Here is a 21,810-nt window from a genome sequence, read left to right on the forward strand (position 1 = left end):
CATCCTATGCTGTCTAGTGACACACTCTCCTGCCACCACCTTACAGTCTCTGATTTGTTTTAGGTTGCATCTCCTATAAAGAATGTAGTCCACCTGTGTGCACCTTCCTCCACTCTTATATGTTACCCTGTGCTCCTCCCTTTTCTTAAAATAGGTATTCACCACAGCCATTTCCATCCTTTTTGCAAAATCAACTACCATCTGTCCTTCCCCATTCCTATCCTTGATACCATATCTACCCATTACTTGCTCATCACCTCTGTTCCCTTCACCAACATGCCCATTAAAGTCCGCTCCTATCACCACTCTTTCATGCTTGGGCACACTCTCCACCACCTCATCTCACATACTCCAGAAATCTTCTTTCTCCTTCATCTCACAACCTACCTGTGGGGCATATGCACTGATGATATTCATCATCACCCCTTCAATTTCCAACTTCACACTCATCACCCTGTCAGACACTCGCTTAACCTCCAACACACTTTTAATGTACTCTTCCTTTAAAATGACCCCAACACCATTTCTCTTCCTGTCCTCACCATGGTACAACAACTTGAACCCACAGCCGATGCTCCTGCTCTTACTTCCCTTCCACTTGGTCTCTTGCACACACAATATGTCTACCTTTCTCCTCTCCATCATATCAGCCAGCTCTCTCCCTTTACCAGTCATACTACCAACATTCAAAGTCCCCACTCTCATTTCCACCCTTCTAGTTTTCTTCTTCTCCCGCTGTTTATGGAAACGTTCTCCTCCTCTTCTTCATCGTCTTTGCCCAGCAGTAGCCCAATTTAGCCAAATTCGATTCTTAGTCTGCATAGTTGGGTTGGCTTGTTTTACGCCGGATGCCCTTCCTGACACAACCCTCCTCATTTATCCGGGCTTGGGACCGACACTCAGAATGTACTGGCTGCACACCCCATGTGGCTGTGTTATTTTACTGTGTACACACACATTTATTAATTCATGTATTATAATACACAAATAAGTTGATCATTAGGACAAGGGACATAACTGTAAGTTGAGTTTTTTTCTGACAGCACATTAACCAGCCCAAGTTTTGGAAATCACGACCATCAATTCAACATATTATTAACGCTGATTTAACTTCTAAGAGGTTTAACAGCACATGTACGCTGTACTCGTGTGGTTAAAAAAAGACATTTACACTCTAAGAAATGAAACACAGGGGTTTTAAATGTAATTAATACTATTATTTTCAATATACTTGCAATTGTTAATTTTAGGGATTTAAGTAATAATGTTTCATTTGATTTAATTAACTTCAACTACAATATTGTTTTGCACTTAATTGACAGTGTTATGTGGAAAAATTTACCTTAACTTTAGTAGAGAAGCTTGAATCTTCGACTGGACTGGGTTGCTTGATGTGAGGACGTTTCGCTTCAAATCACAGAAGCTTCCTCAGCTAAAATTCTTGCTCTGGGGACAAAGCATGTCTGAGACCCGCCCCCCGGTTAAGACTGGGTTTCAGCTGTTTTACAAAGAATGCTTCCTTGACACCTCTCTCAAAAGAGAAGTGGGGGGGCGGGTCTCAGACACGCTTTGTCCCCTGTTTACAATGGGGTACTCAGGTCAAAGCAGTTTCAGTCTTTTGTTCATGGTAATGAGTCATTCACGTCATCAGGAGAGTCATCAAGGGAGCCATCAGGGGAGGCTTCCATCCCATCATTAGGAGAGAGTGCTAACTAGAGCACAGTAGGTGCTAATTAGAGCTATTGTTTAGTCACTAGCCTATAGCAGTCAGCCTCTCGGTAGGAGGGGTCTGGTTAGGTTAAAAACTCCAGCTTTTGTTGGCTTCTGGTTTATTCTTCTCTACAAGAGTCAAGACAGAAGTCAGACTACCAGAGCAAGAATTTTAGCTGAGGAAGCTTCTGTGATTTGAACCGAAACGTCCTCACGTCAAGCTTCTCTACTATGGAAACCACCTGGACAGCTGAGAGCCTACACAGAAACATTACCTTAACTTTATTAATTAAATTCAACATTTTATTTCTTAGACTGTAGTAATGTCAGAAATGCATGATTTTTTGGCATGCAGAGCTGTGACCTCCCAGTAATAATGTATAATAATTTTGATTTTGACAATTTTACAGTTCTTGAGTTTTAAGATATGAAAATTTGCCAGAAGGAAGGAGTTTCTCCTGACAAGCACAACTTAGTTGTGAATGTTGGAGGGAAATAAATCCAACAAAGTTTCAAACAATAAAAACAATCTTTGGTCTGATTGAAATCCAAGTGCAAATGCAGAAAATTTGAAACACATGCAAAAATGACACAATTAACAAAAAGCAACATACTTAGCATAGTGTGTCATTTTCAGTTATTCTCTCTCACTTTGACTGATGCACTGTCATCCTCCCTTTTTATGATTTTCACCACAACAAACAAGGTTATTTGGAATGGAAGTTCTATTTTTGTTAAAAATCATACTGGCAAATCTAATCAAATGAAATCAAGAACTTATTAAAAAAAGAACTGCATGTGTGAGTAGCATGAACTTGCTCACTGGGTCCTTGTACACTGGAACTGGACTACAGGACCAGATAACATGGCTACTTAAAGGTGCCCAAAATTACATTTTCCATATTAATATAGCAGACAACAGCTAGTTTCTATGGAACGATTTAGTGGATCATTGGTGTCTGTGTAGAGAATGAAGCAACACTCCCTCTGTGCCCTGAGCTTTTCTTTTCCCTTTTTATATGCATGCACGTTTAGGACATATTTCCACATGTGCATATTTCCTGCATGTGAATCCCTCCCTGGAAAGCTGTTGCCCCTCTCCACATTTATAAAGATGCAGCAGCACTCAGTCACTCCATAGCTGCTGAATTTTCTTTTTCAGCATGATGGACAGCAGCTACTGCCCACAAATATGTCCCAGAATCACATTTAGAAACAAATAATTACGGTCAAACTAGAATCCATATGCTGTGTGGCTGGCTTTTACCACAGAACCAGTTGGCCTGTTAAAAGGATCTAACTGCTGTTCCTTCTGCTCGATGGGATAGAGGGAGGTTTGAGGAAGAGTGGAGAAGCTTTGTTTATATCCTAAAATGTGGTGCTACTGTGACATCTAGTGCCAGAAAAATCATTCATAGTTCCTTTCGGTGGTTTTGGTTTTGTTGTTGTTGGTTTTTGTGTTTTTTGTTGGAGCTGCCACTGCTCTGTACTGAAATTAAAGAATAAATTATGTTCTTTACAACCTATGTAACATATCCAGAAGTAACCATAGTAACATATCCAACCACCTTATCTGTGCATAAATGCATTACATTTGAATCATACTTTTGTTTTTTGGAGCAACTCTAGTGCACTTAGAATCTTGAATAATTTTGACCTTTACAGGAATTCATTTGCATCAGCCTTATTGGATGAAAGAAGTTTTGTGTGCCACATGCATTTGTATTTTCTTGTCAGAAGAAGATAGGGCATGTGTAAATATTCATACAGCCTTCCCCAGGGCTGAAAATTAATGTGGAGAAATATGAAATTGACTTCCTCTGTTGCAGATGGAGCTGCTGTGGTCAAAAACAGGTGGAAGTGCAAAGGCGCAGAACTGACAAAAATGTCTATTACTGCAGTTTAACCACCAGCTCAGCTATATTTCAGGGGGTCATGTATTGAAACAGCAGCTCAGACGTCAGAGGAGGTCTTGGTTTAATTTGCTGTGTAAGAAATGTGATGATAATCCTTAAATTGACTCTTGAAAGTGGCTTGTGATGAGCCCGACTTGGGCGCATACCGGACGCTGGCTCAGTCCAATATGTGGCACTGATTAGATCTCTGCAGGGTTTCTCTCACTTTCAGTCTTATTATTGGATTCTTTCACAATAGACAGGGAGCCCGACGCCCGTGCTCAGAATAGAAGAAGAGGAAGCATATATGGTTCAACAACCATTCTTGGTTTTGAAAAAGGGTTAGCCATTCTGAGAAAAAAATTACACAATCTCAAATAAATCAAGGAGGGAAAATGTGATAGAAAATTAAACTAACAATCCTACTTTTCCATATAACTCACATCAAACCATCTCCCAGACTGTATCTGCTATTGATGAGCGATAGATTAAAGGAATACAATTGAGTGAATGTGTGTAATTCTTACATTTAAAAAACTGCTTCAGGATGAGATGATGGAACTTTCTGTTAAGCTCTGATTTGGACACACTGGTTTTGTTAGAATTTTACAGAAAAGCTGCTTTTTTCCCTGTAGGTCTCCTACAAAGTAAAATTCTCAGTCATAAATTATCTCCTATAATCTTAAAATAAATACTCTTCCTGAGTGTGTGCAATTCTCTCTTGTTCCATGTTTAAAAATTTATATTTTTAGTAGTGTTAAAATCTCTTTAACTACTTTAACAGTGTTAAATTTCTGAAGTGCAGTGTCATTTGAGGACATAAATTAGATTTTTACTTTGAACAATCTCATAATCTTTTAGTTATGAGGCAACAGCACGAACAGCACTACCAAAATTCAAACTGAAATTTATTCATTTATATAGCGCAAAATCACGACTAGTCACCTCAAAGCGCTTCACAAACATCACATAAAAGGCAGAATAAAATGAATTAAGATTAAAAACACAATAAAAAAATAAAACATAGATAAGTAAAAGGAATAAAATAAATAAAAAGAATAAAAGAAGACACGCAATCATGTAAAACACTAATGATAAAACAGGGAAAAAAGTGTGTCTTCCATCTGGCCTTAAAAGTCTCCACAGAGTCCAACTGTCGAATCTGCACAGGCAAATCATTCCACATAGCTGGGGTGCAGTTAGAGAAAACTCTGTAACCCACTGACTTTTTTTTCACCCTAGGGACACAAAATAGGCCTGCACCCTGTGAATGCCGGGTCCGAGCCGGTATATAAGGTTCAACCAGGCCGGGGAGGTAGGGGGGTACCAGTCCGTGAACAATTTTATAGGCCAATAATAATACTTTAAAATCCGATCTCAGAGAGACCACAAGCCAGTGAAGGGATGCCAGAACTGGCGTAATACAGTCAAACCTTCTGCTTTGTGTCAGAAGTTTGGCAGCACCATTTTGAACCAGCTGAAGACCCCTCATGCTGGACTGCAGTAAACCAGAAAACAAAGCATTACAATAGTCCAATCTGGAAGGAAAAAAAGCATGAATCAGAGTCTCAGCATCAGCCATAGACAGGATGGGACGAATCTTCACTATATTTCTTAGATGGAAGAAAGCAGTCCTCGTAATGTCCCTAATGAGGAGGTCAAAGGACAACGTAGGATCAAAAATTACCCCAAGGTTCCTCCACCATGCATTAAAAAAACTGGTTCATTTACTGGATTCAGTTAAATTACAATCCCAAATCAAAAAAAGTTGGACAAGATGGAAATAAATAAATAAATAAATACCCTTTTCACCTACACTGATGCTTTTGTAATGTGTGCAGAATATGGTTTTGCATTGTCTTATTACATGGTTGTCCCTGGAAAAGATGTCCTTTTGAAGGCAGCATATGTTGCTCTAAAATCTCATTACACTTTTCTGTAGAAATGCCACCATCACAGAAATGTAAAGTACCTTTACCACGGGCACTGACACAACATCGTACCATTACAGACCCTGGCTTTTAGACTTGCTGCTGATAACAATCTGGGTGGTCCTTTTCATCTTTGGTCTGTCGCACATAGCGTCCATTTTGTCCCCAAAAAAGATCTGAAATACTAATTTGTGAGACCATAATACAGGTTTCCACTGTGTGATGGTCCAAGCCAGAAACAGAAATGTCAAAGCTGCTTCTGGACATGGCTAACGTAAGGCTACAGATAGCCATCACATTCAAATGACTGTTGACACTTCTGAGGCTGCAACATTCTTTGGCCTGAAGATGAAGACAGAACTCCTCTACCACCATCCCCCTGATAACACTACAGCATGTCCTGATGTACTGGTGAATGAATCTACCATGACTAAGTCTGGGTGCTTTCCCAACCTTTGGTAGTGTGGTCACGAGCACAGTCTCAGACAACATGGAAATTGATCACCATGTACAAGCAGCCACGAAAGCTTTCGGATCTCTATGACAACTGTGGTCTTGGCATGACATCAAGAGAAAAACGAAAGTGAAAGTGTACTATGCAACAGCCTTGCCATCACCGCTCTACTGAACAGAATGAATGACCCTCTTCCAACAGCACATCAAAAAACTGACTACAACACAGTTTCGTCACTTCCCCCAAACACAAGGGATTCACTGGGAGAACAAAATGTCTGACACTAAGGTTCTCAGAAGAGCCAAGACATTCAGTATCCAAGCGCTCATCACAGCATCCCAGCTTTGCTGTGCAGGCCATGTGCACAGGATGCCTGATGCAAGGCTTCCAAAGTTAGTTTTTTAGGGTGAGCTGAGAGAAGGAAGAAGGCAACAAGGTGGGCAGAATTTGTTCTTCAAAGATGTGCTGAAGTGACACATGATGAATGCTGGAATGAGCGACCAGATATGGGAGCAAGATCAAACAAAAAGGACCGAAGGACTATCAGAAAGCACACGAGAGATGACACTGTGGCAACAACGGCTCTGCTGTTCTCATGCCGGCCTAGTGGCCCATCAGGAGTTCTGCTAGACCTGATGCAACAGTCAACATTAGATTCAGTGGACTGCTGAAAAAGAAAAACAAAGCTGCTTTTTTTGCATCCTAAAATTTTAAGTGGCATTTGTGAAGGTAATTCCACATTGTAGTGCTTGGCAAAGGTTTACCAAAGTAATCCCTTGCCCATGTGGTTATATCAGCTGGTGACAAATTATGGTTTTTGATGTAGTACCGTCTGAGGGATTGGAGATCACGAGTGTTCAGCTTTGGCTTGTGCCTTTGCAATTCATTTTAATGAATTTGATTGTATAACATCAAATCAAACCATACGCTGCCCCAAGGTGCTTCACAAGGTTAATCTCTAACGTTACCAACCCCCTGAGGAAACACATAGGCAATGGTGATCAGAAAAAAATCTCTCAGACATTTTTGATTGAAGAGAGTCACCTAAAGCAGACCAGAGTCAGAGGGGTGACTATCTGCTTTTGGCCATACTACCAATAACAAAACTCAAATAATCGAAGAACAACAAAGAATTGTCAAACATGCAAGATAGAGTTTATGGAACTTATCTATTATACAGTGAAATGCCATGAGATTCTGTGGCTCGTTTAATGATATTATGCAGTGTAGAGGGAGAAACACACAAATCGCTTCCAAACTTTCTTTGAGGAACATTGTTTTTAAACATTTCAATAATTTTCTTACACATTTGTTTTCAAAATGGAGATCCTCTGCCCTATCTTTACTCATCAAACACTCAGCATTTTATGTACGGGCCAGTCTCATGTTTTTTGTTTGTTTGTTTTTTGGGTGGGGGGGTAGGTTCATGACACTGTCATGTTACATTTTTGTGGTGGTATCATGAACTACTATATTAACTCATTTTCAGTGAGGTCATCACATTTTTGCTGTGTGATTGGGTTGGTTTTGTACCATCCATCCATTTTCTTCCGCTTACCCGGAGTCGGGTCGCGGGGGCAGCAGCTCAAGCAAAGCCGCCTAGACCTCCCGATCCACACACACCTCCCCCAGCTCCTCCGGGGAAACCTCAAGGCGTTTCCAAGCCAACCAAGAGACATAGTCCCTCCAGCATGTCCTGGGTCTTCCCCAGAGCCTCCTCCCGATGGGACGTGCCGGGAACACCTCTCCAGCGAGGCGTCCAGGGGGCATCCGGAAAAGATGCCTGAGCCACCTCAACTGGCAAATTTCGATGTGGAGGAGCAGCGGCTCGACTCCGAGCTCCTCACGAGTGATCGAGCTCCTCACCCTATCTCTAAGGGAGCGCCCAGCCACCCTGCGGAGGAAACTCATCTCGGCCGCTTGTACTCGCGATCTTGTTCTTTTGGTCATGAGTCAAACCTCATGACCATAGCTGAGGATCGGAACTTAGATCGATCGGTAAATTGAGAGCTTTGCCCCCCTATTCAGCTCTCTCTTCACCACGACGGTCCGATACAGCGTCCGCATCACTGCAGATGCTGCACTGATCCGTCTGTCAATCTCACGCTCCATCCGTCCCTCACTCATGAACAAGACCCCGAGATACTTAAACTCCTCCACTTGAGGCAAGGACACTCCACCGACCTGAAGAGGGCAAAACACCTTTTTCCGGTCGTAAACCATGGCCTCGGATTTGGAGGTGCTGATTTCCATCCCGGATGCTTCACACTCGGCTGCAAACCGCCCCAGTGCACGCTGAAGGTCCTGATTTGACGAAGCCAGCAGAACCACACCATCCGCAAACAGCAGAGATGAGATTCTGTGGTTCCCAAACCAGACCCCCTCTACACCCTGGCCACGCCTAGAAATTCTATCCATAAAAATAATGAACAGAACTGGTGACAAAGAGCAACCCTGGCGGAGGTCAATGTGCACTGGAAACAGGTTTGACTTACTACCGGCAATGCGACCCAAGCTCCTACTGCAGTTGTACAGGGACCGGATAGCCCTTAGCAAAGGATTCCGTACTCCCGGAGCACCCCCCACAGGGTGCCCCGAGGGACACGGTCGAACGTCTTCTCCAGATCCACAAAGCACATGTGGACTGGTTGGGTGAACTCACATGAGCCCTCGAACACCCGATGGAACGTGTAGAGCTGGTCCAGTGTGCCGCGACCAGGACAAAAACCACACTGCTCCTCCTGAATCCGAGGTTCGACTATCGGTCGAATTCTCCTCTCCAGTACTCTGGAATAGACCTTACCAGGGAGGCTGAGGAGTGTGATCCCCCTGTAGTCGGAACACACCCTCCGGTCCCCCTTCTTAAACAGAGGGACCACCACCCCAGTCTGCCAATCCAGAGGCACTGTCCACGACCACCACGCAATGTTGCAGAGGCATGTCAACCAAGACAGTCCCACAACATCCAAAGACTTAAGGTACTCAGGACGGATTTCATCCACCCCAGGAGTAGGGATGGGTATCGAGAACCGGTTCCTTTCGGATATCGTTAACAAATGATTCGATCCACCGACATCAATAAGCTTTGAGCTTAACGATTCTGTTATCGGTCCTTCAGAGTGGCCGTTGTTTTGGGGGGTGTTTGTCAGGAAAATGATCATTTCTCTACATTGATTACAGACCCTGCAGCGGGTCCTTAATCAACTTTTCTGCAGCGCGGCTTTGGTTTTAACCTTGAACCAATCGAAGCGTGGTTCGCAACTTCGGTCGATTGCTTTGTTTATTTCTTTCTTTCGCTTAATTTTCCCCCGCTAAAACACTAAAGAGCATACGTCTGTGAGTATTATTTACCTTTTCTATGTTAAACCGACCTGTTATGGTCTTCTGAAACAGTTGATAGATGTATTTTATAACTTAAAAACGGGAGCGATGCTAACGCGTTAGCATGTCTATGGCATTTTCAATGTTAAAAATTAGCATTTAGCAATTGCAGCCGTCATCACGTTCCTTCATTTGTTTTCAAATTGTAATATTCCTTAAATTTATTTTTGCTTATATATTAATAATCTAATGATTATTATATACAATTTTAGAGAAAGAGACAAAAACAACCTGAATAGAAACACAACAGAAAATATATAATATCAACTAACATAAATAAATAAATACATACAGAAATAAGTGTTTCCTGTGAACACCTAGTGACTCTTACACCTCCATTTCATCCCTGTCTTATTTAAGTTTAATGACAGTTTGTTTCGGTCAAACCATATTTTCAGTTTGTTAATTTCTTCAGTGATTTCCTCCAGAACTATCTGCCAAACTAGAAAACTGCTGCATCCTAGTAAGAGCAGAATACTACTGGAATGAATTTGAATAAGGAAAGTTGTTTTTTTTTTTCTCACCTAAATGGATTCAGCACTCACTCCAGTTTATTGTCTGGAATAGTCCCAGATTGCATTTCAGAGCTTCTAGAATTCAAACATTTTCGTGCAGGTGGTGTTGGGGGGGTAATTTTGGGTGTCAGTTTTTTTTTTTTTTTTTCACAACTTTCATCCCAGAATATGAGTTGTGATTCACTTTTGTGCGGATTAAAGTCACTAACTGGGACTCCTGTCTTGTTGCGAGCAAGAAACGAGAATCATCCTCCGTTCTGTTCACACAGCTCCAAACGTTGCGCGGCTCTCTGACAAGTCAAGGTAGAATGATAGAATTCAGTCTGAATTAATTACTTCAAAGCGAAACACAGTTTTGTTTATTTTTATTTATGTCCAGAGATCAAGGATACAGTGACTAATTTCATATTTATTTACTTTAAGACTCAAGGAAATACATAGAAAACCTGTAAAGCCTACTTTTTTGTACAAAATTCACGAGGTATCGATAAGGGAATCGATAAGGAATCGGATCGATAAGCAGAATCGATAATGGCATTGATATCGGTAAAACCTTATTAATACCCATCCCTACCCAGGAGCCTTGCCACCGAGGAGCTTTCTAACCACCTCGTTGACTTCGGCCTGGGTAATGGTTGAGTCTGCCTCTGAGTCCCCAGTCTCTGCTTCCTCTTCGGAAGATGTGATGATGGCATTGAGGAGATCCTCGAAGTATTCCTTCCACCGCCCGACAACATCCCCAGTCAGGGTCAACAGCTCCCCATCTGCACCATAGACAGTGCTGGTGAAGAGCTGCTTCCGCCTCGTGAGGCGTCGGACGGTTTGTCAGAATTTCCTCAAGGCCGACCGATACTCCTCCTCCATGGCCTCCCCGAACTCCTCCCAGACCCGAGTTTTTGCCTCTGTGACTGCACGGGCTGTGGCACGCTTGGCCTGCCGGTACCTGTCAGCTACCTCCTGGGTCCCACCTACCAACAAAGACAAGTAGGACTCCTTCTTCAGCTTGACGGCATCCCTTACTTCCGGCGTCCACCACTGGGTTCGGGGATTGCTGCCACGACAGGCACCAGAGACCTTGTGACCACAGCTACGAGCGGCGGCGGCCGCATCGACAATGGAGATGGAGAACATGGTCCACTCAGACTCCATGTCTCCAACCTCTCCCGGGATCTGGGAGAAGCTCTCCTGGTGGTGGGAGTTGAAGACCTCGCTGACAGAGGGTTCCGCCAGTCATTCCCAGCAGACCCTCACGATACGTTTGGGCCTGTCAGGTCTGACCGGCTTCTTTCCCTCACAGCGGATCCAACTCACCACCAGGTGGTGATTGGTTGACAGCTCAGCCCCTCTCTTCACTCGAGTGTCCGAAACACGTGGCCGAAGGTCAGATGATATGACTACAAAGTCGATCATCGACCTCCGGCTCAGGGTGTCCTGGTGCCACGTGCACTTATGGACACCCTTGTGCTTGAACATGGTGTTTGTGATGGACAAGATGGACAAACTGTGACTAGCACAGAAGTCCAACAACTGAACACCACTCGGGTTCAGATCGGGGAGGCCGTGCTTCCCGATCACCCCCCCCCAGGTCTCACTGTCACATGGGCGTTGAAATCCCCCAGGAGAACAATGGAGTCCCCAGTCAGAGCGCTAGTACCCCTCCCAGGGACTCCAAGAAGGTCGGGTACTCTGCACTGCCGCTCGGCCCGTAGGCCGAGACAACAGTGAGGGACCTGTCCCCAACCCAAAGGCCTAGGGACGCGACCCTCTTGTTCACCAGAGTGAACTCCAAGACATGGCGACTGAGTTGGGGAGCAATAAGCAATGCGACCCCAGCTCTCCGCCTCTCCCCATGGGCAACGGCACAGAAGTGGAGCGTCCAGCCCCTCTCCATGAGTTGGGTACCAGAGCCCAAGCTGTGCGTGGAGGTGAGCCCGACTATCTCTAGTCGGTATCTCTCAACCTCCCGCACAAGCTCAGGCTCCTTCCCCCCCAGCGGTTTTGTACCATATGATGATTTTTTTTTTTTCCTTCATTACTTACCTAAATTACCCTTGCCCCACTTTGTTTTGTTTTGTGGGTTTTTTGTTGTCTTTTTGTTTGTTTGTTTGTTTTTTGGAATGTGTTGCAGGCCTCAAGTAAGTAAGTAAAGTTCATTTGTATAGCACCTTTCAAAATAAAATCGCAAAGGAGCTTTAATTGCAGGTGATGTAACACAGTGGTAAACATACCACTGTCCCAGCTTTTTTGAAATGTGTTGCAGGCATCCATTTCAAAATGAGCAAATATTTGCACAAAAACAATAAAGTTTATCAGTTTGAACATTAAATATCTTGTGTTTGTGGTGTATTCAATTGAATATAGGTTGAAGAGGATTTGCAGATCATTGTATTCTGTTTTTATTTACATTTCTCACAATGTTCCAACTTCATTGGAATTGGGGTTGTATATTAACAAATTAAATGAATTTGATCTCATTAAAAAACTGAAATATCTTGAGTTCATATGGTCTCTGATGCTATAAAGTCAAAGCAAACTTAAGAATCTCTGCGGCAGGTTTTTATATCGTCCCAACACTGCTATGATCAGCTCTGGTGTCACTGTACAAAGTGAAACACAGTATGTCAAAATAGCACTTTAAGAGTTATTATGACTTTTATACTTTTTTTGTAACTTTGTAACTGTTAGAATGGCCTAAGCGGTGGGTCACTCTTCTGAGTCTGGTCTTCTTGTGGTTTCTTCCTCAAAAACGATTTGACACTCTATATAGAGAAACTGAATTAAATTAAGTGTTAAAATCAACTCTGAAATCTCAATTTCAGCACCACAGACAGCTGCACCCGAGTGATTTCCTCTGACATCCAAAGCAATCTCAGAAACATTGATCAGTGTATATATAGTATATGACTCTGACAAAGTCTGCTGTGACACATTTACACACAGAAACAAGAGCACACACACTTGAGGCCAAAGGCGTATTTCCGCTCGATGGAAAATAATTTCGGCTCTTACAGGCTCGCCCAGCCTCACATCAGACCATCGTCCCTGCAGTTCCTTATCTGGTTTGAATTATAGGTGGTGTGATGTGCACATCTTCACAGGTCGGCTTGTGTTCGCTGTCACCCACTCGCTGTAGCAGAGATGATGACCTTCACAGCGTGCTCCACTGAAAACCTTAATAACTGTACTCTGGCATCCGCCAAAGGAAAATTCTACAATATCAACCCTGTGATCAGCAGGTCAGCTGGGATTCGTACCCTGTCTGTTGTCTGGCGAATGAATCATTTCCTCTCATATGTCTCTCAAAACACATCGCATCTAACGGCTCAATTGTGGAAGACATCAAATGCAGACAAAGATGTGAAGGAAGCAAAAACTAGACACTGCTGTCATGAAAATATAAAAACCCTCCTCAGTGTGAAAATGTGAAATCACTTTTCCTTGATGTCTTCAAAGATATGTTTGGGATTGACACAAGCCTCCGCACATTATTTGAAGTACAAAGACAATTTAACTTCTTAACACTCTTCCCTCTTTGTCTTTCCATCTCTCAGCCTCTTGCTGTCTCTCTTTCATTTTGGATCATTTATTAGAATTTGGACCACGGAATAATTGCATCTCCTTCTTTCCAAGGTGAGTCTATTTACACTCAACAAAAATATAAACGCAACACTTTTGGTTTTGCTCCCATTTTGTATGAGATGAACTCAAAGATCTAAAACTTTTTCCACATACACAATATCACCATTTCCCTCAAATATTGTTCACAAACCAGTCTAAATCTGTGATAGTGAGCACTTCTCCTATGCTGAGATAATCCATCCCACCTCACAGGTGTGCCATATCAAGATGCTGATTAGACACCATGATTAGTGCACAGGTGTGCCTTAGACTGCCCACAATAAAAGGCCACTCTGAAAGGTGCAGTTTTGTTTTATTGGGGGGGATACCAGTCAGTATCTGGTGTGACCACCATTTGCCTCATGCAGTGCAACACATCTCCTTCGCATAGAGTTGATCAGGTTGTCAATTGTGGCCTGTGAAATGTTGGTCCACTCCTCTTCAATGGCTGTGCGAAGTTGCTGGATATTGGCAGGAACTGGTACACGCTGTCGTATACGCCGGTCCAGAGCATCCCAAACATGCTCAATGGGTGACATGTCCGGTGAGTATGCCGGCCATGCAAGAACTGGGACATTTTCAGCTTCCAAGAATTGTGTACAGATCCTTGCAACATGGGGCCGTGCATTATCCTGCTGCAACATGAGGTGATGTTCTTGGATGTATGGCACAACAATGGACCTCAGGATCTCGTCACGGTATCTCTGTGCATTCAAAATGCCATCAATAAAATGCACCTGTGTTCTTCGTCCATAACAGACGCCTGCCCATACCATAACCCCACCACCACCATGTTCCACTCGATCCACAACATTGACATCAGAAAACCACTCACCCATACGACGCCACACACGCTGTCTGCCATCTGCCCTGAACAATGTGAACCGGGATTCATCCGTGAAGAGAACACCTCTCCAACGTGCCAAACACCAGCGAATGTGAGCATTTGCCCACTCAAGTCGATTGCGACAACGAACTGGAGTCAGGTCGAGACTCCGATGAGGACGACGAGCATGCAGATGAGCTTCCCTGAGACGGTTTCTGACAGTTTGTGCAGAAATTCTTTGGTTATGCAAACCGATTGTTTCAGCAGCTGTCCGAGTGGCTGGTCTCAGACGATCTTGAAGGTGAACATGCTGGATGTGGAGGTCCTGGGCTGGTGTGGTTTCACGTGGTCTGCGGTTGTGAGGCTGGTTGGATGTACTGCCAAATTCTCTGAAACGCCTTTGGAGACGGCTTATGGTAGAGAAATGAACATTCAATACACGACCAACAGCTCTGGTTGACATTCCTGCTGTCAGCATGCCAATTGCACGCTCCCTCAAATCTTGCGACATCTGTGGCATTGTGCTGTGTGATAAAACTGCACCTTTCAGAGTGGCCTTTTATTGTGGGCAGTCTAAGGCACACCTGTGCACTAATCATGGTGTCTAATCAGCATCTTGATATGGCACACCTGTGAGGTGGGATGGATTATCTCAGCAAAGGAGAAGTGCTCACTATCACAGATTTAGACTGGTTTGTGAACAATATTTGAGGGAAATGGTGATATTGTGTATGTGGAAAAAGTTTTAGATCTTTGAGTTCATCTCATACAAAATGGGAGCAAAACCAAAAGTGTTGCGTTTATATTTTTGTTGAGTGTATTTCTGCCTGTGACGATTGCTTCCTCTGAGAACATTGTTAATGTCTGGCTGAAGCTCAGTCCTGTGGAGCACCACCACAGTGGGACACCTTTTTAAACAAGCACCCCTCCCCAACCTCCACCACACCACCAAATCACACTAATCCCAGTTAGCTACACAAGATACTTGTAGCGCTACAGGTTGTCGCTCTACAAATGTTGTTGCATGTTTATAAGTCAAACTTCTGCTTGGATAATTTCATGCAATATCACTGAAGAAGAAAAAGGTCAATTTTGTACAGGCGCTGAAGCCCATTGGATCGCTGTTTATCTCTGGATTACATAGCGTAAAGCAGATGACATTTTGTGAGTTACAGCACCTTGGATGGAACCCGGAGGGTACCCACGTGAACACAGGGAGAATGCAAAGCTTGCACTGTGCACAATTTCTCCAATCACAGCCACATAAGCCCATAACTTCTCCTGGGTTGTCTGGGTGTCTTGGTGGCTTTCCTCACTCTTCTTCTTCTTGCACAGTCACTCAGTTTTTGAGAACTATCTACTCCATGCAGATTTACCATAAAGTGTCATACTGTTTGTATTTCTTTATAATTAATGTAAATAAAGTCCAAAACATATTCAGTGGCAGCTTTACCATCAGAGAGCCTCGTCCACAACCACCACAACAGACTCCAAGCTGTCATTGATGTTAAAGGAGACAACACACAGTATTAAGAACTGGGGTATGTAAACTTTTGATCAGGGTCATTTGGGAAGTTCTCTTGTCATTTTGATTTAAAAAGAGGAAACATGGTTGTTTGACAGTAAATGGCTTCACCCAACCACTAACCATGAGTGAAAAAAAGTTTTTGTGTTGTCATTCATATTCTCTGAAAAATGGCCAAAAAAGCAAAAATTCTGCCAGGGTATGTAAACTTTTGAGCACAACTATATGTTAGTGTCCGATCAAGTGTTATTCCAAGATACATGTTAAGTCTTTAAATACAGTCAAATGTTCTCCAGTTCAGTTAGATTTCAGTGAGACATTCAGGAACTTGCACAAGTACAAATTCCATGCATTTGTGGAATGTTCTGGAAACTTCCACACTGTTTAAAGAGGCATTCATCTTGTATGTAAACCAAGTGAAAACCTGACAAGCTGAAATAAATCTGTCTTGTGAGTGTTACGTTTAAATAACTTCATATTGAAATACATAATGAGACATTCTAATTCATTTAAAGCACACTCTTTGATAAAATGGAATATGTGCAGTCTGGGAAACTGACTGAACATTTTTCACCAAAGGTCTGCTGTATATAAACATAATGTCCACAGCAGTATGTCAGCAAGGGAACAGTAACGTGAAAGAAAAGACTTTTTTTTAAATGTCAGCCATGTCAACGCAAACCACCATAAGCTGCAGTTCTGCAATTTACATGGATTACACGACTTAGCTGCTGGATTTCAAGCTTTGAATCCCTGCATCTTAGTGAGTCCTCTTATGTTCCATACCTAATTGATATCAGCTTCTGATGTCATTTTCACCCATAATTGCTTGCAGAATTGAACTAATCAGATGGGTTTGGTTTGTTTTTTCTCACAAAGATATGCTGGAGTATGGAGCTGACTGACAGTCTGAGAAATAAGCCAAATCAGCATTATATACGAGGGCTGTCAAAGTATAGGTCCTTTTTATTTTTTTCAAAAACTATATGGATTTCATTCATATGTTTTTACGTCAGACATGCTTGAACCCTCGTGCGCATGCGTGAGTTTTTCCACGGCTGTCGGTGACATCATTCGCCTGTGAGCACTCCTTGTGGGAGGAGTCGTCCAGCCCCTCGTCGGAGTTCCTTTGTCTAAGAAGTTGCTGAGAGACTGGCGCTTTGTTTGATCAAACTTTTTTCTAAACCTGTGAGACACATCGAAGTGGACACGGTTTGAAAAATGAAGCTGGTTTTCAGTGAAATTTTTAACGGCTGATGAGAGATTTTGAGGTGATACTGTGGCTTTAAGGACTTCCCACGGTGTGAGACGTCGCACAGCGCTCTCAGGCGCCGTCGTCAGCCTGTTTCAAGCTGAAAACCTCCACATTTCAGGCTCTATTGATCCAGGACATCGAGAAGTTTCAGAAGAAGTCGGTTTCAGCATTTTATCCGGATATTCCACTGTTAAAGGAGATTTTTTTAATGAAAGACGTGCGGACGGGTCCGCGCATCGGGATGCAGCTGGCGCGGTGCGGCGGCACAGGAAAAACACCTCCGTGTTGATAACCATTTGTAAAATCCAGGCGGCTTTTGATGGCTTTCAGTGGAGTGAGTATATGAGAAATTGTTTAACAGCTGGACATGTTCCAACTTGTCCTTAAGGCTTCCAACAGAGGTGTTTTTCCTGTGGCGGAGCGTCGCGGCGGCTGCGAGCCGACACTGCAATCCGTCCACACGTCTTTCATTAAAAAAATCTCCTTTAACAGTGGAATATCTGGATAAAATGCTGAAACCGACTTCTTCTGAAACTTCTCTGTTCTCTCACGACGTCCTGGATCAATAGAGCCTGAAATGTGGAGGTTTTCAGCTTGAAACAGGCTGACGACGGCACCTGGGAGCGCTGTGCGACGTCTCGCACCGTGGGAAGTCCTTAAAGCGACAGTATCACCTCAAAATCTCTCATCAGCTGTTAAAATTTTCACTGAAATCCAGCTTCATTTTTCGAACCGTGTCCACTTCGATGTGTCTCACAGGTTTAGAAAAAATTTTGATCAAACAAAGCACCAGTCTCTCAGCAACTTCTCAGACAAAGGAATTCCGACGAGGGGCTGGACGACTCCTCCCACAAGGAGTGCTCACAGGCGAATGACGTCACCGACAGGCGTGGAAAAACTCACACATGCGCACGAGGGTTCAAGCATGTCTGACGTAAAAACATATGAATGAAATCCATATAGTTTTTGAAAAAAATAAAAAGGACCTATACTTTATTGACAGACCTCGTATATGTATATATATATATATATATATATATATATATATATATATATATATACAGGGTAACCCCCAAAAAACAGAACTCATAAAAATTGTAATAAATCCTACAAAGGTCCAGCAAATTTCAAGAAACTTGCTGGACTTAAATTTCAGTCTGTGTATGATCATTTGCCAAAGATTCAGTTACAACTTGGTCGCTTTGCATAAAAGTCATGTTCTCTCAAAATTATGCTCCAATTGGTATGATTTGTTGGTGAAGTAGGCCTCCAGAGAAAATGTCTTTTGACAAAGACATGTTGGAGAAGACTACTGTTTTAATCAGCCTCCTGAAATTTGCTGGACCTTTGTAGGATTTATTACAATTTTTATGGGTTCTGTTTTTTTATCACCCTGTGTGTGTATATATATATATATATATATATATATATATATATATATATATATATATATATATATATATATATAATGATGTTCTACAGAATATAGACTTTTTAAAAAAAACACAGAAATGGATATGTCCTAGTCTGTATACCCTGTGTGTTGCATGGCTGTGCATGTTTTTCTCCATGAGAAAGATGAGATGAGATCTTTAAACACTATCACGAGTGGTTTTTATCTGGGTTTTCTTATTATTTTATGTTGTGTTATTATGCTTACTGTTTGGTGAGTTTTCATGTCATATTTAAGATCATGTTATGTTTGTGTATGTATGAATGTGTTCTACTGCTGGCTGCACAACAAATTTCCCCCGAGGGGCTAATAAAGACACCTTGATACTTCTTAATATCTGCAGTAGTGTTCAGAATAATAATAGTTCTATGTGACTAAAAAGATTAATCCAGGTTTTGAGTCTGTTTCTTATTGTTACATGGGAAACAAGGTACCAGTAGATTCAGTAGATTCTCACAAATCCAACAAGACCAAGCATTCATGATATGCACACTCTTAAGGCTATGAAATTGGGCTATTAGTAAAAAAAAAAGTAGGAAAGGGGGTGTTCACAATAATAGTAGCATCTGCTGTTGACGCTACAAACTCAAAACTATTATGTTCAAACTGCTTTTTTAGCAATCCTAATCCAATCCAATCCAGTTTATTTATAGAGCACATTTAAAAACAACAAAGTTGACCAAAGCGCTGTACAATGATATAAAATCTATCAATAAATAAATAAATAAATAGATTGGCAACAATAAAAGTTTTTAAAAACAATAAAATCATCAACCCTCTAGTCAAAAGCCAAAGAAAACAAGTATGTTTTAAGACGAGATTTAAAAACTAGAGGTGACTCCGCCTGCCTGATACAGAGAGGCAGGTCATTCCACAATCTGGGACCAACAACAGAAAAAGCTCTATCACCTCTACGTTTGAGCTTTCTCTGAGGAACTACAAGCAAAGCTTGATCTCGTGACCTAAGAGAACGTGATGAGGAGGACTAAGACACGAGCAGGTCAGACAGATACCATGGACCAAGATCATTAAGACACTTAAAAACAAACAATAACATTTTAAAATCAATACGATAGTGAACAGGCAACCAGTGAAGGGAAAAAAGAATGGGCGAAACATGGTCATACCTCCGGGATCCAGTCAAAAGACGGGCTGCAACATTCTGGACCAGCTGCAGCCGTGCAAGTGAGGCCTGGCTAATACCAGCGTACAGTGCATTACAATAATCCAGCCGAGTCATAACAAAAGCATGGATTAAAATCTCCAAGTGATGCCTTGAAAGTGAGGACTTAATCTTAGCTAGCTGACTCAGATGAAAGAAACTTGCCTTCACAACAGCACTGATTTGTTTATCAAGCTTAAAATCTTTATCCATTCTCACACCAAGGTTGCAAACCGTAGATTTAATACATTGTGTCAATGGTCCAAGGTTTATTGAACCACAACTACCTGATTTACTTGGCCCGACCAGAAGAACTTCAGTTTTCTTTTCATTAAAGAGTAGGAAGTTTGCAGACATCCAGTCTTTAATGTTCTCAATGCACTCCAGAAGATGATTGGCACCAAAAGCATTCTCATGCTTTAGGGGCACATAGATTTGACTGTCATCAGCATAAAGGTGAAATGACACCCCAAATCTATGAAAAACTGATCCCAGCGGAAGCAAATACAATGAAAAAAGAAGTGGCCCAAGAATGGACCCTTGTGGTACACATGACAGAGGAGCTGTGGAGGAAACAAAATCTCCAAGTCTTACACAAAAACTCCTATCCATTAAGTAGGCTCTGAACCATTCTACAACCCCTGGCAAAAATTATGGAATCACCGGCCTCGGAGGATGTTCATTCAGTTGTTTAATTTTGTAGAAAAAAGCAGATCACAGACATGACACAAAACTAAAGTCATTTCAAATGGCAACTTTCTGGCTTTAAGAAACACTATAAGAAATCAAGAAAAAAGATTGTGGCAGTCAGTAACTGTTACTTTTTTAGACCAAGCAGAGGAAAAAAATATGGAATCACTCAATTCTGAGGAAAAAATTATGGAATCACCTTGTAAAGTTTCATCCCCAAAACTAACACCTGCATCAAATCACATCTGCTCGTTGATATTGACCCTATGCCATGACATTGACCCTATGTGTCTTTTTGCAAGGAATGTTTTCACAGTTTTTGCTCTATGGCAAGATGCATTATCATCTTGAAAAATGATTGCATCATCCCCAAACATCCTTTCAATTGTCCAAAATATCAACGTAAACTTGTGCATTTATTGATGATGTAATGACAGCCATCTCCCCAGTGCCTTTACCTGACATGCAGCCCCATATCATCAATGACTGTGGAAATTTACATGTTCTCTTCAGGCAGTCATCTTTATAAATCCCATTGGAACGGCACCAAACAAAAGTTCCAGCATCATCACCTTGCCCAATGCAGATTCGAGATTCATCACTGAATATGACTTTCATCCAGTCATCCACAGTCCACGATTGCTTTTCCTTAGCCCATTGTAACCTTGTTTTTTTCTGTTTAGGTGTTAATGATGGCTTTCGTTTAGCTTTTCTGTATGTAAATCCCATTTCCTTTAGGCGGTTTCTTACAGTTCAGTCACAGACGTTGACTCCACTTTCCTCCCATTCGTTCCTCATTTGTTTTGTTGTGCATTTTTCAATTTTGAGACATATTGCTTTAAGTTTTCTATCTTGACGCTTTGATGTCTTCCTTGGTCTACCAGTATGTTTGCCTTTAACAACCTTCCCATGTTGTTTGTATTTGGTCCAGAGTTTAGACACAGCTGACTGAACAACCAACATCTTTTGCAACATTGCGTGATAATTTACCCTCTTTTAAGAGTTTGATAATCCTCTCCTTTGTTTCAATTGACATCTCTCGTGTTGGAGCCATGATTCATGTCAGTCCACTTGGTGCAACAGCGATCCAAGGTGTGATCACTCCTTTTTAGATGCAGACTAACGAGCAGATCTGATTTGATGCAGGTGTTAGTTTTGGAGATGAAAATTTACAGGGTGATTCCATAATTTATTCCTCAGAATTGAGTGATTCCATATTTTTTTTCCTCTGCTTGGTCTAAAAAAGTAACTGTTACTGACTGCCACAATCTTTTTTTCTTGATTTCTTATAGTGTTTCTTAAAGCCAGAAAGTTGCCATTTGAAATTACTTTAGTTTTGTGTCATGTCTGTGATCTGCTTTTTTTCTACAAAATTAAACAACTGAATGAACATCC

Source organism: Thalassophryne amazonica, chromosome 3 (genome assembly GCF_902500255.1).
Source record: "Thalassophryne amazonica chromosome 3, fThaAma1.1, whole genome shotgun sequence".
In the NCBI taxonomy this organism is placed as follows: Eukaryota; Metazoa; Chordata; class Actinopteri; order Batrachoidiformes; family Batrachoididae; genus Thalassophryne; species Thalassophryne amazonica.